The following is a 12,167-nucleotide window of genomic DNA, read 5'->3' on the forward strand; positions in this document are numbered from 1 at the left end:
TAGAGACCACTGCCTGGGACACAGCTGCAGACGTCTGGGCCACTGTGTTCCAGGGAGAGACAGATGCCCACCCAGGCACAGCTAATGGACCAGTGCAAGAATGCTGCAGTTTTTAATCCAATGTTCCCTTAATTTCAAGCCCCCTCACTGCACTTTGTTCTCTGTTAAAAAAAAGGCTGGCTTGGAAAGAAATGTAAGAGGGTCCGTTAGAGTGTGAACACACTGTCACCTCAGATTGCTGGTCCTCTGGATAAAGATTCAATCTGTGTCTCTGCTATTGGATTTGGTATGTGACAGACGGCACCGATGCCAGCTTTTCCTGTTGCATGTTCTGATGACTCTGTCTGGGATAGAGTTTGGGGCTCTCCAGCAAGTCTGGTGTTGGCAGGAAGTCCCGTTGGCTGCCTGGACTGGGAGCCCCAGAAGCTATGGATTTGGAGACACTTTTAGCAGCTGCCAAGTGATTTCACTTGGGAACCCTTCTCTTCCTCTCAGTCCCACATTTTTCATTGATTTTCATATTTGATTGAATCTTTGCACTTTCTGGTTGAGGTTACAATCCCTAGTCATGTCTTAGGTTGTCTGTAGTTAGGTACCATTTGGTTTACAGCACTCTATCTGGTAGAATGGGGGGAAAAGCTTCCGATCCAGAAAACAGCCCTTGGGGTAATTTGTGATAATTGCTCAAATTATTCTTATAAATGTATGACTAAAACAAAAGTGGTTTTTATTGTAATACTGGTCAACTTATGTATTGTATAATCTAGACTCAAGGGAGTGCTGGCTGCTGAATGGGTCTTTAAATTTCTGTATCAGCTCTGGCTGGTGTGTCTCAGTGGACTGACTGTGGGCTATGAACCAAAGGGTCCTGGTTGGATTCCCAGTCCGGGCATGTGCCTGGGTTGTGAGCCAGGTCCCCAGTGGGGGGAGCACATGAGAGGCAACCACACATTGATGTTTCTCTCCCTCTTTGTCTCCCTCCCTTCCCTCACTGTAAAAACAAATAAATAAATAATCTTAAAAGATTAAATTTCTGCATTATACTGTAACTAGAGTTGCTTTGTCAAAGATCAGGGAAGTGGGACAAAATACCTTACCTAGAAGCTTTTAAAAGTTTATATGATAAAGATGCAGAGTTAAAAGGAAACAAGTTAATGGTTCAGAAAGGAGACTGTGCATGTGAAGGGTAATAGAAGCTCAGAGGAGAGAGACCAGGAAGATTCCCAAGTCCCCACCAGGCCCAGGGGATCTTCCTCTGTATTCAGCTGAGGGAACTGGAGAAAGTGCCCCTGAACTGGCATCGCCCTCTAGAACCAGTCAGGGAACCAAATTCGGTGGAGGACAAGCCCCTAATGTGGGAGAAGCCCCTACTGGGTGAGTCTTGCTGTGGGAATAGGGCCAGAGGTCCAGCCTGCTGAATATTATTGGGAACATACTCCATTCGTACATCGGATCTGTCAAACTGGAAAAGCTCAAGCTGTTCTCATAGGGATGACCCTACTAAAATGACTGATTTGGTTGGATCAGGTTTTGCCACCCATCGTCCCAATTGGACAGACATATAAGCATTATTGAATTCTTTGCTTATGGGGGATGAGCAGAGGCTAGTGTTGGATAAGGCAAATGAAGAGGTTTGGAGGTTACCCCAAGAAAATCCAGATGGGGCTCTGGACCCTCCCAGGGCAATAGCTGTAACTGAACCCAATGGAGACCCTAATGGGGATGGCCTTCCTCCCCTAGAACATAAGAGATGCCTCCTTGAGGGAATGGGAAAGGCGCCCCTGAGCAGAAAAGTCTCAGTATGCTGCAGGCTGTGCAACAGAAGTCCACAGAGGACCCCTGCTCCGGCCCGCGGAGCAATCAACTGGGGCTCGACCACCTACCTAGAACAAATGAGTTGGGGGGACAAGAGGCGCGAAGAATGGCAGCAAGACAAAAGATTCTGATCAAGCTGCAAACTTTATTTTTCCGAACTGGGTATATATATAGGGGGGGAGGGAGAGGAAGGAGATTAGGTTGCTTGCTATTGGCTAGCTTGAGACAAAGAAGGGCCCGCTTATTGATTACTTGGGTGCAACTGGTACTCGTGGACACCTCATGTACCTGTAGCTGATTGGCTCGTGGAGCGCACAGGTTCCTGTAATCAATGCAATGTTTTTAGCTAGAAGCCAGGTGTAAGGTTCCCAACAGACCCCTCCCAAAAGCAGGAAACAGTTAAGGAGATTCCTGGGGATGGCAAGCGACTGTTGCATTTGGATTCCAAACTTTGGGCTTGTTGCTAAACCACTGTATGAGGCTCTGAAGGGACTGGAATATGGCCCTTTTGAGTGGACAAAGGAGTGGTCTTAGGCTTCTGAGTCCCTGAAGACACATCTTGAGCATCTGAACCTACTGAAGCCTTTTCAATTATATGTGGGGAGAGACAGGGCATTGCCCTATGTTTCCTCCCCCAAATGCTTAGTGACATTTCACAGACCATCACATACTTGTCAAAGAAAGTAGATCACACTGTCTGGGGGTTGCCAAGCCCACTTGACAACTGTGGTAGCCACCTGGGAACTGTTACAGGAAGCAGGAGAGTTTTCCTCGGGACAGCCTACCACCATTTAAGCACCTCACGAGTGTTGAGGTCGCTGGGGTAAAAGGGAAATTTGACGCTCACTGCTGGAAGAGAATGGGCAGGTACCAAACCATTCTTCTTGACAATTCCAATGTCTCCCTCAAAACTGTAATCAAGTTAAAACCTGCCTCTCTTCTCCTAGAGACTGACTTGGCTGAACTAATACATGACTGTGCTAAGATAACTGATGAAGTGTATTCTAGCAGAATGGATTTATAGGACCATCCTTTAGAAGAAGCAGACTGGACTCTCTATACAGATGGAAGCATTTATATGGACAAAGGAAGCAGAAAGGCTGGGTATGCAGTTGTGACTCTTGAAGGAGTGAGTAGTGGAGGGCAAGGCCTTGCCTTCGGGAACATCTGCTCAAAAAGCTGAACTGATCACACTGATGAGGGCACTGGAATTGGTGTGTGAAAAAAGAGTGAATGTCCCCAAGGCCCACCCCAGGGAGAACAGATGTCACTCACTAGGTGAAAGTGGGCAGGGCTGTGATGTTGGGGGAATGAATGGGCATCCAACCTACCCTGTTAGGAGACCCCTGTCCTCCCCCGGACTGTACGAAGGGAAAGGCCCAGCCCTGGGGCAGCCGTGGGCACTTGCTGGTTCCTTCCACGCTGACACCTGTGCCCCTGTATGTGTAAGAAGCATGATCGGACCCCCATGTGTGTCACAGGGGGTCAGAGGCTTCTACTGTGTGGTTTCCACCATCCATTTAAGGTCTACTTATCGAGTGTCTGTGAGGGCCACACAGGCAGAGCTGCATATCCAGCCTGGCTGCTGTCTCATCCTCCCAGACATTGTTGCTGGGGGAGGCTTCTGCTCAGAGTCCCTGCCTGGGCACCAGGACTGGACTCCTCATCTGTCACCAGGGGTTCATCTCAGATGCCAGCTCCCTGGCTCTGGCTCCTGCTCTCACTGTGGGTTCCTGGTCCACCTCAGAGTGCCTTTTGCCCTGCCTCTCTGACAATGGTTCGGGCACTCAAAGTGCACAGTGACCAAACCACATGCCACAGTCACTATCCTGGCATTGGAGACAAGAGCCAGGTGATGGAATTCATCAGGGCCACCTCTGGGACAGGCCTCCTGGTCTTTATAGCTTCCACTTGTGGGGACATGCAGGGCCTCTCGGCGGAAAGCAGGGCAGTTGTTTGAGGGGTCCAGGTGTGCCTGGGAGCTGCTCTGAGAGCCGAATGTGGCGTAGGTGCTTTCCTGTAGGGACTCGGCTTCCAGAGCTGCCCCCAACCCGCCCTGTCTGTGCACTGGCCAGATGGTCAGGACTGAGCCACAGAGGCTGTGCCAGACTGTTCCTGCCATGGGCAACCTGCCAATCAGTGTCCAAACTCCAGGACAGCAGGGCTCAGGGGCAGCATGCAGGCACTGCCCTCTGTCTTGAGGACCAGGAGGCTCAGGACTCAGCTAGTCCTGCTCCTGGGAGGTGATGCACTTGGGTTGAGAACTCTGGAGCCTGTCATCTGTGGTGTTTTTCACATTTAAATGGGAAAAGTCATAATTTCTACCAGGTCTCAAAGTTACAGATAGTCTATTGACAGAAGAACACACTTATATTATCATAAAATTGAAGCAATGCACTAGGATGGTCTTTTAAGGAAAACAAACAACCATTTAAAAATTGTCAGTAAATATGATCTGTGTTTTATTTTGGTAGTTCATCATTAATATCACTTCCTGTAGTTTAGCCCTTAGGAAATGGTGAAAGCCGCCCGTGACCCATGTTTTAGTTCAGGAATGAGGATTGCGTGTGGACTCCCCTATGATTTTAAACTTTTATACAGGTCAAATTCTTTGAACATTAATGTGACTTTAAAATATAGTTTACTGATTATGCTATTACAGTTGTCCCATTTCCCCCCATTATACCCCTCCACCCTGCATACCTCCTTTCATTTGCATTTCCCCCCTTTAGTTCATGTCATAGGCCATACATATAAGTTCTTTGGCTTCTATATTTCCTCTACTGTTCTTACCCTCCCCTGTCTATTTTCTACCTACCATTTATGCTTCTTATTCCCTGCACTTTCCCCCCCTCTGTCTTCCTCCCACTCCCCTGCTGATAACCTCCATGTGATCTAAATTTCTGTGATTCTGTTCCTGTCTACTTGTTTGCTTAGCTTTTTTTTTAGGTTCAGTTGTTCACAGTTGTGAGTTTGTTGTCATTCTACAGTTCATATTTTTGTTCTTTTTCTTAGATAAACCCCTTTAACAGTTTATATAATAAGGGCTTGTCGATGATGAACTCTTTTAACTTGACCTTATTTGGGAAGCACTTTATCTGCCCTTCCATTCTAAATGATAGCTTTGATGGACAGAGTAATCTTGGTTGTAGGTCCTTGCTTTTCATGAATTTCAATACCTTTTCCCAGCTCCTTCTTGCCTATAAAATTTCTTTTGAGAAATCAGCTGACAGTCTTATAGGAACTCCTTTGTAGGTAACTGTCTCCTATTCTCTTGCTGCTTTTCAGATTCTCTCCTTATCTGCCCTGGCTGGCGTAGCTCAGTGGATTGAGCACGGGCCTGCGAACCAGAGTATCGCGGTTCGATTCCTAGTCAGGGCACATGCCTGGGTTGCAGGCCAGTTCCCAGCAGGGGATGCATGAGAGGCAACCATACATTGATATTTCTCTCCCACTCTTTCTCCTTCCCTTCCCCTCTCTCAAAAAATAAACAAATAAAATATTTTTTAAAAAAAGATTCTCTCCTTATCTCTAATCCTGGTTAATGTAATTATCTTAATCTTTGGCATGTGCTTCCTTGGGTCCAACTTCTTTGGGACTCTCTGAACTCCCTGGACTTCCTGAAAGTCTATTTCCTTTGCCAGAATGGGGAAGTTCTCCTTCATTATGTTTTCAAATAGGTTTGCAATTTCTTGCCGTTCCTCTCGTTCTTCTGACTCCCCTATGATTTGCATGTTGGAATGCTTAATGTTGTCCTGGAGGTTCCTAACCTTCTCCTCATTTTCTTGCATTCTTGTTTCTTCATTCTGTTCTGGTTCAATGCTTATTTCTTCCTTTTGCTCCAAACTACTGATTTGAGTCCCAGCTCTCTATCCTTCACTGTTGGTTCCTTGTACATTTTCCTTTATGTCACTTTCTATAGCCTTCACTTTCCCCTCTATTTTGTGACCATACTCAACCATATCTGTGAGCTTCCTGATTACCAGTGTTTTGAACTCTGAACATGATAGGTTGGCTATTGCTTCATTGCTTAGTTGTATTTTTTCTGCAGCTTTGATTTTTTTTTGTGGGGGGGTGGGGGGGCTCAGGGTGCCTGTTACATAGTAAGAGGCGGAGCCTTAGGTGTTCACCAGAGCAGGGCAACCCAGGTATCTGTGTTGTGATGATGTCGGTGGGGGAGGGGTCTGAGAGGAAACAGTTCTGCTTGCTTAGCACTTGGCTTTCAATCACTTCCACTGCCCCCCACAAGCAAATTGGGTCCTCCTGGTGCTGAGTCCTAGGTGGGAGGATTTGTGTACATTCTAGGACCCTGTGAGTCTCTGCAACAAACTCTCCTGGGAGGTTGGGAGTTTGTCCCGCTGCTGCCTCAACCCTCACAGGTTTTTCCCGTCAGAGAACTTTAGGCTTTATTTCCCCACACTGGAACCCTGGGTTGTGTGGCCTGTCTCGCTCCTCAGTTTTTTCTCCCAATTTATCTGCACACAAATGAGGGACCATCTAGTCCTCCAGCTGCTGCCTTGCCATGAGTCCTCTCTGCCAGGCTGCCCATCTCCGCCCCTCCTACAGGTCTGGATGAATATTTCTTCTTTAACTCCTTGGTTGTCAGACTTCCATACAGTTCGATTTTCTTTCAGTTCTGGTTGTTTTTAACACTAATGCGATTTTTCCCTGTTCATTTCTGTCACTTATCCATGTACACAGAGAATCACATGTCCCCCAGAGTGGGGAAGGGCTTAATACCATGAAAAAAGGGAGGTGTCCAAACCCTGCTGGTAATGACAATGGCACTCAAGGTGTAAGTCTGTTGAAGGTGGGCAAAGACAACTGTGTTTTTGAGAACTGTTCTCTCAAAATCATGTGAAGAAGGCACCTCCTGTGCCTGCCACATGGTGGGGTGGATGAAAGGACGAATTAGAGGTCAGTAATTTAAATATCACATTCAAGAGTGGGCAACAGAATCTTCCAGAGTCTGGGAATTGAAGGATGACTGGTGAAGACACTACAAGGACACTCCTACAAGGACACTCCCAGTCCCCTAATGAGGGGGCATCACAGCTCCTGTGGTTCAGAGGGGCCAGTGGGGGAGGCAGGGTGCTGTCAGCCCACAAGTGTGGGAGTCAAACCCCACACAATCTAATTACCAAAAAGTTTACACTGGGGTGTTCCCATGTAAGGCATGTGGCCACTGCGAGTGATTCTGAGAATACAGAGAAGCTTCCGTAATTTAATGTCTACTTAGTGACATGTTTCTCCCAAATGACAGTAGGGACCCTGCACTCATTGTGTTCACTCTTGCTCACGCAGTGAGGACACCAGAGTAGACGGTGTAATGACGCTGCGTGTGCATCTGCCGTGTGTCTCCCCTTCCCCGTGTCTGCAGAATCCCCTCATCTGCCTGCAGCACAGCCCAGTGCTGTCGCTCTGACCTGAGGTCACACCTTTGATCACCCCAGTCCTGCAGCTGCTGAGCTACAGGCAGATGTCAGCTATCACCTCTAAATAAGCCAGCAACTGACAGATGAACTTCTGGTTGACAAGAGTTAATTTTTTTTTACATAGTGAAGAAGTCTGCTTCTCCCTTCTTCACTCACAGAGAGGTGCAGGGCATCCTTTGGTCAGTTGATGTTGGAGATGAGAGCAGGTCAGTGGTTCTCCCCCAGGGGCGATGGTCCCACCTGTTCTCCCCTTTCCCCAGGACACACAGTGATGTCAGAGGAAATGCCCTTCACACTCAGGGTGAGGGTGAGAGTTCCACTGGCATGTAGTGGGCAGAGGCCTTGGGAGGTGCTGATCATCCCACAGCACACAGCACAGCCCCAACCAGAGTCACCAGCCCCAAAGGTCCCTGTTGAGGAGAGGAAGAGCCCTGCTGGGTGTCCTGCCCGCAGCATTCCCAGGAGGCCTCTCTGGCCCTGTGGTTCTCACTTCTCCAGACCTTGCCCCCCCTCTAATCCCCATCGTCTTTCATCTTCATTGCTGTCCTTCTGACCCTGAATGTGCCCTTTGTCCAAGATCAGTCCGAACCTCTCAATAGTCCTCCTCTTTTACTCTTCTAGCAGAAATCATCTACATCCACTAGGGGGAGCTCACGCTCCATCTTGAATCCCTGAGGTCCTTTGCTATCACTTAAGACAAATGCAAATGTTTTACTACCACAGCCCTGAGCTCTCCGATGCTCTTTAGATTTTGTCAGGGCAGAGCTCCTGAGACACACCTCAGCGTATCCAAGAAGCACCTCACATTGGAGATCTGGCAACAAAGACTGGCCCCAAAATCAACTCTGGACCTGAGTGAGTAAGGGAAAGGGGGAAACAGTGCAGGCAGGAGACTCAGGGCCCTGATGCCCCCACCTTGTGTGTGGGCACCGGGGGAAGTGACAGTGAGTCCATGGCCATAAAGGATTGGGTCACCCCCTCACCTGTCCCTGTCCTCCCCACAGTAGAACACACAGCTGCTCCCTTCCCCAGGGACCTGGTGTTTCCCCCTCTGAAGAGGAGCCCCTCTGCCCCTCCCTGATCTGTCTCTAGATTAAGCAGCAGCTCTGAGTCAGTGCTGGCCAGCCAATAGGGAGCCCACAGTTTCCTTCTTTGCTCCAATCAGCTACAAGAACAGTGACCACAGCTGCTTTCTGTCTCTGGTGCACTCGGGAAACATGCTGTGAGTCACAAGCCTGAGGTGACCTCAGCGTCACTTCTAGAAAAGACCCAGCACTAGCTCCTCCCATCTTTGGTCTGAGTTCTGAGTCATGAGCCTGGTCCTCCAGTCCAGGGAGCTGCCCTCCCTGAGGCCCAGGTCTCCTCTGGACACTCTGATCCCAGGCAGGGCTTCTGTCACCAGGCTGACTGTGACTCTGACCCTGACCTTGAGCTGTCCCCATGGGTTAGTCTTGTAAGAGGTGGAGGCTCAGAGGCTTGGAGTCTGGGGGGTGAGCGCGGACAGCCACCCTCCCTCCTGACCAGCGTGACGGGTTAGGGAATCTCCAGGGCATCTGAGGGGGCTTCAGCTCCTGGGTGCCTCCTCAGGCCAAGAGGCTCCCCTCTTCTCCTCATTTGTCATCAGTGTCTGCCTTGTCCCAGTGCAAGTGGGTGTGGAGTGCCATCACAGGGCGTTTCGTTTCTCTTGTCATTATTGTACATTATTTTCTAATTAACCTGTAAATGTGGTAAAAGGGTCCAGTGGACTCACGACCGGTAAGACCATTTTGCATTGCTGGGCACCAAAGTCACCTTGGTAAATCCTGGTGGACCTTGGCAGTGTTTCCTTTAGGGATTTTTCAACTCTGTTCATGAGAAGGGCCTGCACTTTTGCTCCCTCATCTCTCCTGGTGTGGTGCCGACATGAAGGTTATGCTGCCCCATGAAAGGAGTTAAGGAGGGTTCTTTACTTTTCCTTTTCTCTGGGAAAGTCATCTTAGTTTGAAGCAAGCTCTCCTTTGATTGCAGGAAGGGGTATTTCTCCAGAGAGCAGTAGAGGGTCTGAGGCATGGGTCTCAGCTCCTGGAGGGACACAGATAGTGTCCTGTGTTGGCAGGGTTCTGAGGACTCTGCACTTAGTTACCTGTGTGTGAAGGGATTTCAGATCATTAGTTTCTTCCTTCATTCATCATTCACTCCTCTCTCTTCCATGAAAGAGCAAGTGAGTGCTGGTCCCTGAGCTGGTTGAAGGTGTGGAGTGAGGAGTGAGAGGCAAAGTCCTTCCCTTCATATCCAGTGGGAGTGACACCAACACATCAGGAAGCAAAGAAGGGATTGCAAGTCCAGGGCAGGGAGGTGTGGATGGGCCACCTGAGGGGGAGGCCTGGCCATCCCAGCACTGACTCTGATTGTTACTACTGGTACTTTTTGGTTCTGGAGTGAAAACAGATCAATTCTGCATTTCCTTTTACTCCCCAGGCCAGAATCTTTACCTCTGAGCTGAGGAAGCCTAAGAAGAAAAGATCTGAGCCAGTGGTTGATCTAGGGATCCACACACACCATGTAAGGCCCCTGGGATGCAGAAGGGAAGGGGCTGTGGCTGCACACAGACCCCCAGGGACTTCTCATGTTCTCTTGGGGCTAGATCTAAACTGGTCTCTTTGGGCTGAGTTTCTCCCATCAGACTGGCCCTTCTCTCTGCAGTGAATGCCTGCTTGGCAGGAATCTGGGAGGGGACTCTGATCTTAGTAAGTTTTTCTCTACTGTGTGTGTCCTGCACTAAATGTCCAAACCAAGTCCTGGATGTGATGCAGTGAGGGATGGCGGCTGAGTCCAGGGCTGTCAGTCCTGAGTGTGAGTAGAATTCACCCCACCCGACTCCCAGAGATCAGAGAGCAGTCACTCATAGTACACAGGAAGCTGTCTGGTTCCTTTTTATTCTGAAAATTTTTCTTTAAAAAGATTTATTTATTTGTTTGTTTATTTATTTATAGACCAAGGGGAAGGGAGGGAGAAAGAGAAGGGGAGAAACATGAATGTGTGGTTTCCTCTCATGTACCCCTACTGCAGACCTGGACTAGAGGGACCTGACCCCCTAGGCATGTGCCCTGACTGGGAATCAAACCAGCAACGTGTTGGTTCACCAGCCGGCACTCAATCCACTAAGCTGCACCAGCCAGGGATGAACATTTTTCTTTATGGCTCATAGAGCATAGTGTCCTGTGTCCTTCATGGTGACCTTCTGGAATAGTAGGGACCCACTGGAGTACGTTGTCTCTTAACCACTGTATGCAGTCCTGGGTTTAATTCCTTGTGTCTACTACACATGATAAAACAGAATGGTTGTCAGAAATACTTTCCCCCTGTACCAGGCAGAGTCTGCAATATTCTCAGGCAGACTGTGGAGAAGGAGAAGCACACCCTCCCCTTCGGCCACACTGGGCAGCACCGACTCAGTAGTGAGTTGGGCAGTGGTGGGCTGGCTCCCCAAGGTTAACAGTGAGACTGGGAGGGAAGAGAAATTTATCAATATTTGGGTCTGTGTATCAGGACTGAAAGGTGAGGCCCTGGGTCCTGAGCAAACCTTTCTTCCCAGAATGTTGATAAATAAATTGTGGACAGGGAATTTGTTGCACTGCCAATCACTTCATCACCAGGTCGAGTCCCTCTTCTTGTTCTGTCCTCTTTGTGTATAAACATTTTATTTCTTATTTTACTCTTTAAATATATTTTATTGATTATGCTATTACAGTTGTGCCATTCCCCCCCTCATTCCCCTCCACCCTACACACACCCCCTGAGCCATCCCCCCCTTTAGTTCATGTCCAGGTGTCACAAGTTCTTTAGCTTCTACATTTCCTTTACTATTCTTGCCTTCCCCCATCTATTTTCTACCTACCGTCTATGCTACTTATTCTCTGTACCTTCTCCCCCCTTCTCCTCCTCTCACTCCCCTGCTGCTAACCCTCCACGTGATCTTCATTTCTATGGCTCCGCTCCTGATGTAGCTGTCTGCTTAGTTTGCTTTTGTTTTAGGTGTGGTTGTTAATAACTGTGAGTTTGCTGTCTCCCTCAGGCTCTCCTGAATACTGCTTGTCCTCCCCAGTCCTTTCAGTGCTCTGAACCGTCCACCCCACCTGGACTGAGGCCTCAGCCTCATTCCTTCCCACACCTGCCCCTTCCCTTCCAGACCTTCTCCCACTGCCACCCCTCCCAGGACACACAGCCAGAGCCCAAGGGGGCAAAGTCTTGTGGAAAATTAAGCCAGAGAAGATTTCTCAGCAGAAGTGGCTATTTTGGTGAGTATGGAAACAGTAGGTGTCCACAGTGAACTGCTGTGGTTCACTCTTACCTTCACAGGACCTACTGTGGACAGGACCTGGGTCCAGACATGGGGCACAGGAGCCTGAGGGAGACCTGCATGTGCACAATGGACCCAGGAGCTCTGAAACTCTGGGGGGCCTGGGGAGCACAGACCTCACATGAAACCCTCTGAACATGAGTGCTCCAGGCCCCCCACTTCAATGAGCCTGGTCATTCTTCCCCCTTTGCCCTTCAGGCAGTATATTTTCTCCTCGGAGCCCAAGCCATTGGAACGCACCTTCCATGCACTCAGACCATTGTGGGACTTGGCACTACAGGGCACTCACTGGATTCCCTGGAGACAGGGCTTCAGACATCTTTGCAAGCTCATCCCCACAACCCTGTCCAGACACCCCTCTTTCCTCAGGTAGAGAGAACCCTGATATTTGAAAATTCTTTCAGAATAAAAATACATGTGTCTTTCCTGTTCTCTTAGATACAGTTTCAAAAAGGTTTTGTTGGTATTTTTACCTGCATTCAAAAGCTTTAAAGATTTCTGAATCTCAATCCTTTCTAGGGTATTTGTCCCATGGGGTTGAAAAAAGTTTCTAGCAAGAAACCCATGTCTTCCGCGTG

At 48.8% G+C, this 12,167-nt stretch overlaps 1 long non-coding RNA gene across 1 annotated transcript; it reads left to right on the forward strand.

Moving 5' to 3' along the window:
* Positions 1–8,018: 8,018 nt before the first annotated feature.
* On the forward strand, positions 8,019–11,502 carry LOC128626197 (uncharacterized). Its single transcript, XR_008390130.1, has 3 exons — positions 8,019–8,105; positions 9,708–9,791; positions 11,419–11,502. It is a non-coding gene; the product is annotated as an uncharacterized LOC128626197 (long non-coding RNA).
* The last annotated feature ends 665 nt before the right edge of the window (positions 11,503–12,167 follow it).

This window comes from Artibeus jamaicensis, unplaced genomic scaffold, assembly GCF_021234435.1.
Source record: "Artibeus jamaicensis isolate MK-2021 breed Jamaican fruit bat unplaced genomic scaffold, CSHL_Jam_final scaffold_37, whole genome shotgun sequence".
Classification (NCBI taxonomy): Eukaryota; Metazoa; Chordata; class Mammalia; order Chiroptera; family Phyllostomidae; genus Artibeus; species Artibeus jamaicensis.